The sequence below is a fragment of the Coturnix japonica genome, chromosome 8 (assembly GCF_054131305.1).
Source record: "Coturnix japonica strain WE chromosome 8, WE-NBRP24, whole genome shotgun sequence".
NCBI lineage: Eukaryota > Metazoa > Chordata > Aves > Galliformes > Phasianidae > Coturnix > Coturnix japonica.
This window is the reverse complement of record NC_140670.1, coordinates 32,523,790-32,538,499: the sequence shown is the minus strand read 5'-3', so window position 1 is coordinate 32,538,499 and position 14,710 is coordinate 32,523,790. Positions and strand designations below refer to the sequence as shown.

The window sequence follows — 14,710 nt, the reverse complement described above, 5'->3', positions numbered from 1 at the left end:
TTCTTTTTTACTTCATTCTCTGGGTGTAGAACTTGCAGATTTGGCTGCAGCCATCCCTCCTCAGTGCAGCAGTGGGGCTGATGGACAGCAGTGTGTTTGTACACAGACTCTGCTCCTTGTCAGGGGATAGAACAGCAGGTCTCACCAAATGCCCTGCACTCAGAGGCTGGGAAGGAACGGCTTCAGAGCGAGCAGAATCTATTTACATGTTGGCTTTAGCTCGTTCCCATCTGTTTTGGGGATCTTTTTGAACCTGTTGAGCAGGGCCAGGGAGGCTTTTTTTTTGGCTTTCATTTTGTCAGGCGGGGGTGGTTTGAGAGGCACCCAAACACTTCAACTGCTGCAGAAATCAGAAGCGTTAATGGGGAAATGGTTGTGACAGATCTCTTTCAGCAAAGCTGCAAGTGCCAACAAACAACCCATCAGTGCTCATTGCTGGATGCGCCCACAGACAGCGCGCACTGCTGGCAGAGGGCTCTGTGCATGCTCTCCTTGCTGTTCTTGGGCTTATGTGCAGGGCTGGGCTGCCAAACATACCTGCTATGGTCTGTGTGGTGTTGTCAGCCAAGTAACAGTGTTTTCATGCTGTTCCTCACCAAGGCCAGGCTGGATGGTGCCCTATGCAGATTGAGTTTGCAACTGTGCCCATAGCAGGGGGCTGGAACTGGGGGATCTTGGAGGTCCCTTCCAAGCCAAACCATCCTATAATTCCATGGTAACACCCCCCAGTAGTGGCCCTGCATGCTTCCCAGAAATGGTTGTGGGGATGGGGAGAGATATCTATTGCTGGTCAGCACAGGAACCTGGCTTTGCACCCTTGACCAAACATCGTGCTTCTGAGCAGCCAGCCTTAGGAGAAAGGATGTCATCAGGGAGCTGAGTGCGTTGGAGACAAGGAGGATTTGTCTCACTGAAGATGCAGTTGTTTCCTAGAGGCCAGAGTCTGTGCTGGTGGGTCCTGCAAATCCCACCTCCAAAAATAACACAATGCAGTAGAATGCCAGCCCATTGCTGACCATGTCTGTTTGAGAGCTAAGATTTTCATGTGAAGATTCATTAATTTCATCAAGCACAGAAAGTGTTTTGCAGCATTTTTTTATGGGGAAGTTTGTTATCATTTAACAAAGGATAACAGTAGTAAATCCATCGGGGTGAGGGCTTAGCAGGTTTGCTGTGGAACATAAATTATCTAAGTTGTTTAGGCAGTTACCTCAATTAGCTGTGCAATTTAAACTCCTTGGCACGAATTAGGCCATTTAGCCTAATGAATCCCTTTTATTCCTGATAGATGCTGTATCTCCACATGATCCATCTGACATCAGCCCTGTGGCTCTGGTCTCTGCCCCCAGGGCCTTTCTGCCATCCTCTGTGCTGGGTGTGTGGTGAGGAGGGAGCAGAGCAATGTTCTGCATCCTGCCATCACCTGTTCATCATCTAATTAACACTGACGGTGGTACCAGCATCTCCCCCACCAGATGAACCAGCCTTGTCACAAGTGAGTGCTAACTGGGCTAATACTGAACGTGTTTTAATTAACCTCATTTATATAAATAAGAAATAACAAGAGTAAGAAAAGAAGCGAAGGTGTGTAGTTGGTTGGGGTTGGGGAGATGGGGTGGGTAATTGTCATTTTGTGTTTGGGGTGGGTGGGAAGGGAAGTTGCTGTGTTCAGGGGGGTGTTATGTGTAGGGCTGCATGGTGATGGACAGAAAGCTTGCTGTCATTGCAACTGGTGGGAAGAGGGAAGGGCTCTGTTTAAGAAAAAGGCAGATATAAACTGTTTATTTGTGCTTCAGTTTGTCTCTGTTGACTGTGCTCAGCACAGCAAATTTGTTTATGGACTGAAAATTTGTTTATAGTTAGAGGTGCAATAAAAACTGTTTGCTTTGAAGGCAGAGTGTATTAGACAGGGATAAGCATCCTGCTCCTTAAGTAGATTCATCTGTGTTAGTTATTGATTTCTAAGTGCTCTGACAGGTCGGAGGGCTGGATGTGCTGTTAGGGCAGCTGGTGGTGAACCCTTGGAGGGTTTCCCAAGGGAAGGGGTTGTCCCCATCCCTGGAGGTGTTCACACACATTGGGTTGTGGCACTGAGGGAGGTGGGCAGCAGGTATAGTGGGGGTGGCTGGGGCTCTCAGATGTGTTAATGATTCTATGGTTCTCCCTCAGGGCTCTGTGTGCAAAGAGAGGTTTGCTTGTTCCATCAGGAAAGCAACAAAATGCATTTCCGACCTGTGTGCCCATGTCTGAACTGAGAGCAAGACAAACTCTTGTCCATTTGGGTGAGCGTTTCCTTGAGCCTTCCATGATGGGAGGAGATCTGAGGCACTGATGGAGAAGTCACAGTAATTTTTGACATCTCTGAGGTGATGCGCTGCAGAACCTGAGCAGCCACTGTGCTGGAGTTCCCAGCACCAGGAGGAGGGTTGTTAAGCACCTTCCCAGGGAGGTGGTTGAGTCCCCATCTCTGAATGTGTTTAAAAACCTTTTGGATATGGTGCTCAGGGACATGATTTAGCAGAGGGTTATTAGAGGTAGGGTGGGATGGTTGGGTTGCGGTTGGACCTGATGATCTTAAAGGTCTTTTCCAACCTGAGCAATCGTATGATTCTATTTGCAGTGGTGTTTAGGTCCCAGGTCTTAGATGAGCTGGAGGTATGGCTGTGGCTATGCTGATGCACACCAATGGGGAGAGAGCAGCCCAGCCTGCAGGTATGCAGAGCTTCCAGGTCTTCAGCATTCTGATTCATTAAGGTGGCTTTGATGTTGTTTCTTTATTTATAAGGAGCACAGAGGAAATTAAATTGCTGGTGGTGTAACCAATATGCCTGCAGACAGGAGGAGGCTGCAGTATGGTTTGCATATCACCCATTTGATTCTCCTCTCAGTAAATTACATTATTTTCATTTTCTCTTATTATAACTGCAACCTCATCCTAGCTGGTGCTCTCATCTGTCAGACTGCAAGATAATTCATTTAACTGCTCCTTACACCAGGTTCTGTGTCTCACTCTTGGTGTTGTAATTCCAAACACATTTCACCCAAGAGATGGCATTTTGGGTACTGTTCTGCCAGCATTGTGCAATGGGAAGTTATTGCCATTGCTTCTTTCATAACAAATTCATCCTCGGTCAGAAAGGTCTGAGCTGGAATATAAACCCTGCAATTATCAATAATGGAGCTTGAAGGAAACTGAAGCTTGCTCTCTGTTGGTGTCATATGCTTTAAGTGTTTTTTGGACAGATGAGGCAATCCCCTAAAGACAATAATATCATACATGTGATAAATATGGTAATTTACTTGACCTGGCAATGGTGTGTGAATGTGAGCTCCTCCTTGGCTGTTAATCCTGTGAAGGACTAATGGGAATAAAAATGCCATCACTCACCAGAGCCACGGTGCAGCAGGATGAGATGCCTCATGGATCACAGGATCACAGAATGGCTTGGGTTGGAAGGAACATCAAGGATCATGAAGCTCCAACACCCCCAATTCAGGCAGGGCTGCCAACCTCCATATCTAATGCCAGCCCAGGCTGCCAGAGCCCCATCCAACCTGGCCTTGAGCACCTCTACGGATGGACGGGGCATCCTCAGCCTCTCTGGGCAGCATCTCCAGCACCTCACCACTCTCACAGTAAAGAACTTCTTCCTGATATCCAACTTAAATCTTCCCTCCCTCAACTTCAAACCGTTTCCCCTTGTCCTGCTGTTATCTACCCTTGTTAAGAGTTGACTCCCCTCCTGTTTGTAGGCACTTTAGGTACTGGAAAGCTGCACTGAGGTCACTCCACAGCCTTTTCTTCTTCAGACAAATGATACTTATCTAAATCAATGTATTTTTATTTGTCTTTTGGTGCCATTGTGTTGATGTCTATTAAGGGTAATGCAAGATACTGAGAAGAAATGTTCTATATTTCTGTGTCTCTTTAAGTAAAAGTTAATCTCTGGAATTAAGAAGGAAGCAGTTTCACGGAGGACCCAGAAGTACATGCCAGAGCAAGAGATGCTCTTCCATAGGAGTGTAGAACCATAGAATGGTGTGTACTGGAAGGGAACTCAAGTAACATCAAGCTCCAACCCCCTGCCACAGGAAGGGCCACCAACCTCTATACTTAAAACAAGAATACTTTAATGTTTAAACATTAAATTAAATTAACATTTAATACTAGAATACTTTAATCCCAGCTGTACTGGGGAGAAACATTTTGCATAAAACCCCCTAGAAATGAAACAACCTCAACTTACCAAATAACATCCATTGCATCCAACACATGGATAACCACTGCATTAAATCCAGATGTAACACAGTAGGAATCTGGGTAAGTAATTGTTTCATATCAGTTTTTGGCATTTTAAAAGCTCCATCTTCAGCAGGCTGATGGTGTGGGCAGTGTGATGGGCTAAGGCTTGTTTCCAAAGCAATGGAGGAGATGAGGGATTTGGGGCTCCTGTATCTGCAGTCACTGCCGTTGTGGGACTTCACAGCACCACAGCAATATATCACCTCTTCCTATAAGTCTGTCCTGTGCAATCTCTAAACAAGTAAAATAATTTTTTTAGCTCCCGTATCCAAGTCCCTAAATAACCTGGAAACTCATCCAGCCACCGTGCTAATAAAACCTAATTCTAACCGATGAGAAAACCAAGTTTTCTGAAGCCTTTTATCACATTCTGACAGTGTGACAAAACCAACGTGTTTTGGGGCAGCTCTTCCAGTTTGGCTGGGTTCCCCTACAACGACCCATGCAATCTGCTGGTCTCCTCCAGCCATCCCTGCCCAGTCTGGCAGCCTGGCCTGCCTGGGGCGGCCTCTGGCGCTGTGATCATCCATTGTAATCCTCTGCTCAGCACAGGGCTGCCTTTTTGGGATCAGGCTTTTTGGAACCCTGTCCAACCATCCCATGAAAATCCCTTGAAACTCTGAGTTTGCCCACACTTTATGGGTGACCGCCTCAAGGAATTAACTGCTGTCACTGCCAGAAGTGATTTTTCCTTATGTGCGTTTGAAATTCGCGTTGCTACAACTTTTTTTCTCTTCTCTTTTTAATTTCTTTCAGTATTTTTATTCTGACAAATGCTTGTTCCCATTGAGTTGGAATCCAAACTGAAAACGTACACAAAACTCAATAAAATAATCAGAGCTCTGCCACAGAATGGAAATCCTTAATTTAACAGCATGCTCTGAAGGAAGCACACAGCCTGCATGTGCTCAGATCTATTCAGTTGGCCTTCCAGGGTCTCAGTGGGCTTCTGCATGAACAACGGGGTCTATTCTGATGAATGTGACTGTGAAAGTAGTTTGGGGATCGTAACACGGTATCAGAACATGCATATAAAATAATAATTCATAATAAACTTATTAAGATTCCTTCAAGTGAAATCCCATTTACATCCTTCATTTTCTATAGGGAAATTAAGGATTTCTAGTAGTAGATTTTTTTTTAATTCTTGGGAGACGCAGCATTTGCAGCCTTCTGCTCCCAGCATCTGTGCAGCAGACCAAGGAACAGAATAGAACAAGTGCTGGCCGTATCTCTGAGATTAAAGACCATTGTGTGGGAGTTGCTAAGCCACGGCCTGAAGTAGTGATTGAGCACCTGGCGAAGGGATGCAGCCAGCCTTGGGAGCACAGGTGGAAGCAGTTCAGCCTTGTGACTGGAAGGGGTGGGCCCTGTCTCCATCCCTTCCTAACCTCATTTAAGGTCTGGCAGCCACAAACAAAGAACGTTTACCTGGATGTTCCTCCTTTTGGAGTGTTTGGTGAGTCCTGATCATTGGGATGGGTAAGTAACTCTCTTTCTTTAATTGGATTGTGATCATCACCTTTTTGGGGGATAATTTAGCACTGGTTCTCTGCTGTTGCCTTTCCCTATAGCCATTGTTGGTAGAACCTCTGCAGTGGTGCCTTCTGCTATTCTTCCAGGGATGCTGACGTGGGGCCAAGATACTCTGATAGACATATGACAAGCAGGCCACGTCCTGACTTCCCTTTGCAGTGATTCCTGTATTGTAATCCTAAAGGATAAACCAGGTGTAGAGCTTCCAGATGGATCCTAGGAGCTCTGAGAGCAAGTTGCCAGGGCCAGCAAGCATGAGGGTTCCTGCTTTTGGTCCCGGAATGCACTATGTATGACAGTATTACACTAATCACGTTAAGCTTTGGTTTCCATGTTCTTTTTCTCAGTTTTCACTTATTCTGCTGTATTACCATATGACAGGGTTGTTTTTTGTTGTTTTTTTTTTTTCTTTGAGGAGCTAAACCTGAATCCCACTTAGGTGTTCAATTAAAAAGCCCTACTGAAATAGATACTGAAACCTTCAGGAGTTTACCTCTGAGCCTGGCTGACTTATGCCAAGATGGATGTTAAGGAAAGAAGCCCTCGCTTAGTGGCACACACCAAAAAGGAGATTCCTTGCATCCCCCTTACCACGGGGAAGCAGCTGGCAAACAAGCAGGTAGGCTGTTATGATGTGATGTGTTCCATTGGATTTATTTAGCAAGGAGTAATGACCTGAAAACTGGAACCATTCGGACTCAGTGGTAGCAAATAGGTACAAATTTTTGTGTACATTAGGAGTCCTGGAAAAAATTCAGACTATTTTCTTGTGCTGTCAAAAGCCATTAGTAGATGCCAACATACAGTGCCAGAAGTACTATAAATTCCAGAGCAATAATATAAAGGCTTCTTTTTTTTGTATCCTAGGTGACCACAAGTCGTCTGCAAGTGCTGAAAAGCAATTTGCTGCCTTTGCATTACCAGCTGTGCAGACACATTTAGTACCTGTGCTGGATGGATGGTGAGTAGCTGCATTGTGCTGAGTGGTACCTGGGGGGGGAGGCTGAGCACACAGTCACTGCTAGGTGCCATGCATGCATTTCACATCAAAATGAGGCAAAAGAGGTGAACAAGTAAGTATGGGCTTGTAATTTTTAATGGAAACATTTAGATTAGGCAAACTACTGCAAACATTCTTTGTTTATTTAGTGTTTTACTTCTGGAAGCTGATGTGGGTCTGGACCGAAGGTGTAGGTGGGAGAATCATTACAGGATGGGCTGAGCTCTGCTTTAGGAGCTGGAATACATGCTGGAGCTCTTCCTCCTGACCCGGAGCTGCCTTGCAAGGTGCTACTGCTCTGACTTTCTCAGTGGAACCTCATGTTGGGTGAAATGACTTGAGGAAATCCAATCCAAAACTGCTTAAAGATAAAAAGCCATCTGGGAACATTGGTCAGCTACTGATAGTGATTAAATTCTAGGTTTTTTTAATTAGAAAATTGTAGCTATGTAACTAACTTTTCATAAGCTACACTCTATGTGTAAATTCATAAGCCAGTTCTCTTAAGCCCAGCAGAGATATCTGCATTTTGCAAGATATTATGGGCAACAGATAATATTAAAATTAATACTGGAAGTATTAGAGTTGTTTTGTTTCCTCTCTTCTGAGCAATAAGAATGCTTTTGTTCTCCTCGTGCACAGAGGAGAACACATGTAAATTCAAATGCTTCAGCTTTGTGATTGATGTGTTTCATCTCATAGCTCTGTGATCTTCTGCCTTGTCACCATCTGCATGAAGGTTTCTTAGCAGCTGCCTGATTTCTTCCCTCATCCCTGTGGGCTGTGCTGGGAGTGGTTGGATCCCTTTCCTGGTGTCTGAGGTATGGGATGTGGGCAGGTGACCCTGGGACTGCAAGCACTGAGTCCAGGCATGGGATGCACTCAGCAACTTTCCTGCACAAGAAGATGAATCATGGAATCATAGAATGGCCTGGGTTGAAAGGGACCACAACAGTCATCTAGTTTCCACCTCCCTGCTATGTGCAGGGTCACCAACCACTAAACCAGGCTGCCCAGAGCCACATCCAGCCTGGGAAGATGGATGTGAAGATGGAGAAGTCCTGGGGGATGAAGGAGACTTCTGAAAGTCTTGGGGAGAACACACTGGTATCTGATGAAGTTATGCAGGAATCTTTGCTCATGTGAGGCCCATTTGTGGCTCAGTATTTTTTGGGGTGCATTGCATTCAGTACCCAGGCTTAATTGCTGGTTGTAATTAACAATGGAGGTGGCGGTCTCTAATAATGTCTTTTAATGAGCCAGTCCATAAGGCAGGCAGTTGCTGGAGATAATGCTGGCTATCACCTTTCCACTGTGAGATCTTGCTGCAGCTATTGGGTACAGTCGTCCCTTGCCCTCTTGTTGCATGGAACAATCCTACCAGCCATCCTTAGGTCTTCCCTAAGAGCTAGTGGGGTCACCCAGATCTGCCTAGGAAGGCTGAGATGTGGTGGGATGTGCTTATGGTCTCCTGTAGGTATGTTGAGGAGTGGGCAGGGCTCGGTGATAGGAACAGATGGGGTGGCTGTGGCTCATCAACTGGTGATGTGATTTGCTGCGTCCTCAGTGCTAGGGGCTTGTGGTGCTTCTCCAAAGAAGGTATCAAATAGGAAAACTCTGGACTTGTCCATAATCCAAAAAATGGGTTAACTGGAGGGGAGGGGGATGTTTGTTAATATGCTTTCACTTCTTTCTTTGAGACTTTTTTCTTGAACAATGTAATTATTCTTAAAATGCAGCTGACCTTTTGCTTCTGCAAACCTTTGCAGTTTTGCTCTGTGATATTTTAGTTATCATTAGATGTAAGGCACTGAACAGTGGAGAGACTTCCCTTTGATTAAATAGACTTTAGCCATATGTGGGGTTGTGCATCTACACGTGGGGCTGTGCAGGTACTTTCTGGCTTAAATCCCTCTTGTAGAGGGGTGAAAATCTTTCAAAGCAGTCATGCAGTTGTAGGCTATGTCCTCTTACAGGGCTGCTACAAGGATTGATTAGCTGGTATACCTCAGCACAGTGCACCAGCATTCACATAATAGAAATATTTATAAGTATATATCGAACATACAACTAAGCACAGAGAGATGGGAGAGCCCAGAGCAGAATGCACCAGCCCTTCTGCTTTGTGGAGATACTGCAGTAGTCGGTTCATCAAATTAAAACAAATGTTTTCATAACGTGGAGTCATAGAAAATGATTATATTAGTGTGTGCACTTAATTCTGATAAATGATTGTCTGTGTCCTCCAAGATGACACGAGATGATGCCGTGTTGTACAACAAGCAAAAAACACGGATCTAATCACATTTCTGGGGGCTGTCACAACATTTGTTCAAATAAACACAGTGTAGGGCTATAATCTATCATGCATTTCATGGCACGTTGCCATACCCCATCTCCTTCCTTTTCTGTCACCTTTAGGCAAATCAAATAATAGTCTTCTAAAGTAACGGGTATTCATTTATGTAACTGCTTTCTGGACTCCATTAGGTCTGAATTTGAGCAGAAATTGTGTTTCTGTGGGCTGCGTTCTGCACCTGGGCCTGAAGTCAATTCATTATCTTCAGTTCAGAACAGGAGAATTAATCCCAGCTTGGAGGCAGCCTTGTGATGGGTGAGGGAACTGAGCCCATGGGCACTGCAGCTGCCCTCCCAGAGCTGAGCTTCTGACAAGCAACTACTTCCCTGTATTCCTCGTTATTTAATTGATGCCGATGCTCCCAACAGTTTGGGGTTCGGATGTCCTCAGCCTTAGGATCTGCTAATTGGGAAGATTCATTGCTCCCACGTTAACAGCACACACTGCAGAGCTCCCATGGGCACGTTCCAGTCAGAATTGGCATTTTGAGGAATTATTCCCTTATTTTTCACCATTTTCCTCTATCTCCCCTTTCCAAGTGCAGATGCCTCTTCTGCCCTACCTTGTGTTGGAAGAAACCCTAATGGCTGTGCCTGTCCCTTCTCCATGGTGGTTTTAATACCAGGACTGCCACACCGCTCTGGCTGAAGCAACAAGGAAGGCCACAACCTAACTGTGTTTCAAATAACCAGGTAATGCTTCGGTATCTCTATTACTTCTGGTGAAGCAGCTTCCATCATGTCTGAAAGATGAGTTATTATTTGGGGGTTGGCCTTGATGATCTCCAGAGCTCCCTTCCAACCCCTATGGTTGTGTGATTATCAGTCATGAGTAAACAGAACTGGCAGCTGAATGAGGTACAGGAGCTTAAATAATGTGCTGAGCTTGGGAATGGTCTGAGGGTTGGTAATACTACAATAGTGCTTTCTATTTGTGTTCTTCAAGCATGTTTTTCCTGGAAATCACACAGGCCCACACAGTGATGGATGGGGCACGCTGTCATTTTGAGTCACCGGTATGTTGGGATGGAATAGGAAAGCTCCTTTAAAAGCAGACCGTGTCATGTTTGCAGCTTCATTTTCATGGATGAATATTGTTTTGAGACTAATGTAAGCTCTGTGTATTATTTGGTACCAAAATTGTGCTATGCAATTTCATTTCCAAGTGCTCTCAGGGTCATTTATGTGTATATAATGGGTGGATAAGTCAAACAAAAAGCCCTTCTCTGCCACTCTGGGCACCAGGTCATGCATAGGCGTCCATGCTAGGAGCTGATAGGAAGCTGGCATTGCTGTGCTCTGTGAGCCCACCCTGAGCTGGCATTTCATTGAGAACCCTTTTGGAGACTGTGTGTTGCTTTGTCTAATAGCAAACAGACTTAGCAAATGAGCTCCAGACCATGTGAGCAGGGTTTGTTTCTTTTTTGCATGTTTGCAGTTTTCAGTTCAGGCATTGACAGCCGTGAACTTCACAATGAGACTGACATCCGAGATCTGTGTAAAGGTCAATGTTTTTAATCGTGCTTTATAGATAAAAGCAATATCTACATTGATACAGTCTGATAGCATTGATTTCAGCACAGAGTTTTCAATTATTATTCAGAATTCTCTATTATCTTCCTGCAGTCCCACAGCCTTAGCAGATAGTGCAGTGCTCCATGAGATAACCTGCTGGTGTCAAAAGCGAGCTGTGATGTGCACTCCCTGCCCTTCTGCAGTGGGCAGTCTGGGTAAGGAAGGCTTCAGTGCAAATCATGATGCACTGAGGGTGCCTTCAGTTCTGATATGGTGTATCAGCTGTTTGCAGGGCTGATGGTGCATGAACAAGCCAAGATCTCAGCCATGCTGGGAAATGCAGGGCAGTGGGAGGGGTGGCTGTGATTATCCCATTACAAAGGGAAGGATGTCTTCACTCTAAAACATGCCCAGTGTTACCTTGTTAAGCATGGTTCATCACGGGGGGGATCGATACTAAATAATAATGCTTCTGCTTAATTCCAGTATATATTGGGTTTATCTAGGTGTTGTCATTCACTGTTTCCAACAGCTTCCACGTGATCAGCTGAAGCCAAAGCACAGCTGCTTCTTGCAGGTGTACCTGTAGGACTCTTGCTGTTGGTGGTGTTCAGAGCAGCCACTTTGAGGATCCCAACCCCTGTGAGTAGCCTTTGTACTTCCAATTGACCTCGGAAAAGAATGCTTTAATTATACATGTGCTTCTCTTAAATCAATAACGAATTACAGTTCTGCAGGGCAGTTCAGTGGGACTATTCCCATAAATAATGCTGTCCAGGCATGCCTGGGTGGTGGGGAAGTATGGCAGTGCAAAGAGAGGTTAAGGGCAAGAAGTGTCCTAGACTGAAACTCTGAACTTGGAATTCTATGCACCCTGTACAGAAACTAGAAAATGTGCATGTATGTAATTTCATATTCAGACTATATACATGTAATTTCTGCATATGTTATATAAATGCACTGTTCACAGGTTGCCCAAGGAGGCTGTGGATGCCCCATCCCTGCAGGCATTCAAGGCCAGGCTGGATGTGGCTCTGGGCAGCCTGGGCTGCTGGTTGGTGACCCTGCACACAGCAGGGGGCTGGAAACAGATGATCTTTGAGGTTCTTTTTAACCCAGGCCATTCTATGATTCATTCTTTGATTCTATATAAACATAAATACACAGGTGTGTGTAAAATATTATCACTCTACAGTTGCATTGAGTATAATCATGTAGCTTGCATGCATTCTAATAGGAGCGTCTAATAGGATCATCAAAAGGAAAGATCAGGCAGGTGCCAAGTGCTGCAAAATGACCTGGACAAAGAATGCAGCGAATTTAGGAGTGTTTTGCATAAATAGAAGAATTATGTGCTTTGTGGAGCAAGCTGCGTTCAAGTTCAAATTGTGGATGTGTGACAAGCATTCAGATAGTAAATTTTGCACCTCCAGTTATTCTGAGATTGAAATGCTTGTCTCCATCTGTATAATTTGCAAAAAATGATAAAATAAAGCAGGTTTTTATGGAAACAGTTTGCTTGGAAACTGTTTTAACTGCTTAAAGCTTTCTCTTATAAATAACTGTCCCTGCACTGCTGAGGTGGGTGGAGGGCTCCATCCCCACCTGGCAGCCCAGGGTGGAGCCCATATCCCTGCCAGGACCTGGCTTCAAACCTGCTCAGTGCTTTCTGGTTTGTTCCTTCAAATAGTGATACGCTGACTCAAGTTGCATAGGAGAAACCAACAACACACCTCTGTATTGTAGAGAGACTCTCAGTGTTGTGTGGTCAGTGTGAGGAAGCATTCAAATGTGTTTCCTTTCTCAGCACATGGAATACAGGAGGGCAGCAAAGCATCACCTCCAGGCACAGCTGTGATGACCCACTTGTGCATCCTTCTTCTGTCTGCAGGTCAGCTGGTGTGAATGTTCTTAAGTGTTATGTGTTACTCTGCAGTCATGTGTCCAACCTCTATGTGCTTGTATGTATATTGAGCTATCACATCCTGCTGAGGGGTGAGGGCACCTCTCTGCTGCCACCCAAATTGGGGAACTTCTGCTTCACCGAAGCTCATAATGCCTTCAAGGCATCGATTCCTCTCTTAGCATTTTCCAATCAAAGTATTAAAATGAGAGTTTTATATCCAGCCAATGCTCTTCTCGTAGTTGATAAAGGCAGAGGAGGAATCATTTGTATGATTTCATAGAGGTTTCATTTAGGTTATTTCATTTAGGTTATGAGAAGAGTATAGTTAGAGAATATAAGCAAAGCATTTTCTTCCCACCTGTATAAAAGTGCAGCTGCTGTTTCTAATAAATCTTAATTGGGAAAAATGGCAGGCATAAGAGAAGAGGGGGAGAATCCCAAGACTTTACATTAGTGATGCTTCAGCCCATGGTAGCTCAGGTGGGGTTTCCATCTCCCAGCCCTTGAAGCAGCAGGCAGAAACTGTGGGTGCCGGCTGAAATGAGAAGGATGCTCTGAAGTGAGATGTAGCTGCACACAGCCTGAGGGCAGAAGAAGGGCTGTGTGTGGCCAGTGCTGCTTGTTGGGGGGGGTTGTTGGAAAACACTTTCAGAGATGGAAGCTCCGCTGCTCTCATGGCAGCCCATTCCAGCACCTGATTGTTCTTTCAGTGGATATAATGAGGATGAGGCATGGAAATACAGCTTAAATGTGTACATTGCTGGGTTTTACTGATATGGGAGTCAGCATGTTATAACCACATGGGTCAGGGCAGCTTTTCCTTACAATAAATAAGGGCGAGGGGGAAAAGTGACTTAAACAGTGGCTGTAATCTGTTTTAGAAGTTACTTAGGATATTTCTCCTTTCTCCTTTCTCCTTCCCAACACAGTGATGTTATCTCCATTAGCGATATCACACCTGAAAGATGGACGGCATCAGGTTTAAAGTGAATCCATTCCCATGGGGCGAAATGGGACTGCTTCCAAGCTGCTCCACTCCTATCTACCTGGAAACACAGTAAACTCCCTTAATTCCTGCATCCTTCTAACTTCTACATGAGACTCCGCCAGCTTTCATCTGCTTGACATGAGCTACCAGTGCTGGTGATTACTCACTTGTGCTGGCTGTTAGTGATAGTAATAAAACGTTGACAATGCCGGAGGGTAAAGCTTTCAAAAATGCTTTTTAATAAACTGTGGAAAGTGTTGTTTCAGCAATTGGAAAATAATTAAGAAGCAATTACAAAAGCAAACAGAAATCCTGAGCGTAGAGCCAGGCCATTAAAATATGTTCTCTAAGAAATTACCGCAGCCACACTGGAAAGGAAAAGCTGCATTTAAATAAAGTTATGGCTATAATGAACCAAAATGGAAGAAAAAATGAGGCAATTCACACTGGAAAAAGTACTCATCTTCTCCCTTCCTTTACATACTGTCAGTCTATTGTAGTTTCTCTTTCTATAATTTTCTTATGCAGAGTAATAGTTGCACATTTTGGAGTCCTTTTTCTTACTTTGTTTTTCAGCAAGCATTGGCTGCTGTGGGACTGTGCTGTGAGTTTAAGTGTGTGCGGGTGGAACGTGAGGGGGAAGAGCTCCACACCTCCCTTCTCCAGCCAGCAGGTAGCTGTGCATTGAAGTGCTCTGATACCAAGTTCTGCTGTTGTGGTGGGAGTGCTTCCTGCTCCAGGTATGGCAGAATGAGCCCCATAGCTCACCAACCCACACGGCATATAGCTAAATCGATCAGCTGCTGCAATAAAAGTCAGGCCCTATCCATGTGCCAATACAGAGGGCTGCTCCTGATTATAAATTCTCTATGCAGAGTGCTGGCCAGCCCATTGAAAAGGAGGAAATCAATGACATTACCACTCACTCATAAACCACATTCATTGTGACTGCTTCTCAGAATAGCCCTAATTGTTATACGTCTGTCTCATTGGTCTGCCTCATAACAATGCCCATAATGATTCTGGAGACCAAATAAGAAATAGGTGCAGAAAGCCCCCACCAAAACAGCACCCTGTGCCAAAAATTCATCTCTTACATCAGGA

The 14,710-nt window shown here is 44.8% G+C and overlaps 1 long non-coding RNA gene across 3 annotated transcripts; it reads left to right on the top strand.

Moving 5' to 3' along the window:
- Positions 1-1,323: 1,323 nt before the first annotated feature.
- LOC107316312 (uncharacterized) lies at positions 1,324-13,826 on the top strand. 3 transcript variants are annotated; one of them, XR_004307782.2, is made up of 10 exons: positions 1,324-1,495; positions 2,170-2,282; positions 2,621-5,785; positions 6,255-6,458; positions 6,707-6,800; positions 7,542-7,981; positions 9,743-9,890; positions 11,245-11,354; positions 12,520-12,603; positions 13,548-13,826. It is a non-coding gene; the product is annotated as an uncharacterized LOC107316312 (long non-coding RNA). The 3 variants fall into 3 exon arrangements; XR_014949005.1 differs by lacking the exon at positions 7,542-7,981 and having other exon boundaries at positions 2,621-6,458; XR_014949004.1 differs by lacking the exon at positions 12,520-12,603 and having other exon boundaries at positions 2,621-6,458.
- The last annotated feature ends 884 nt before the right edge of the window (positions 13,827-14,710 follow it).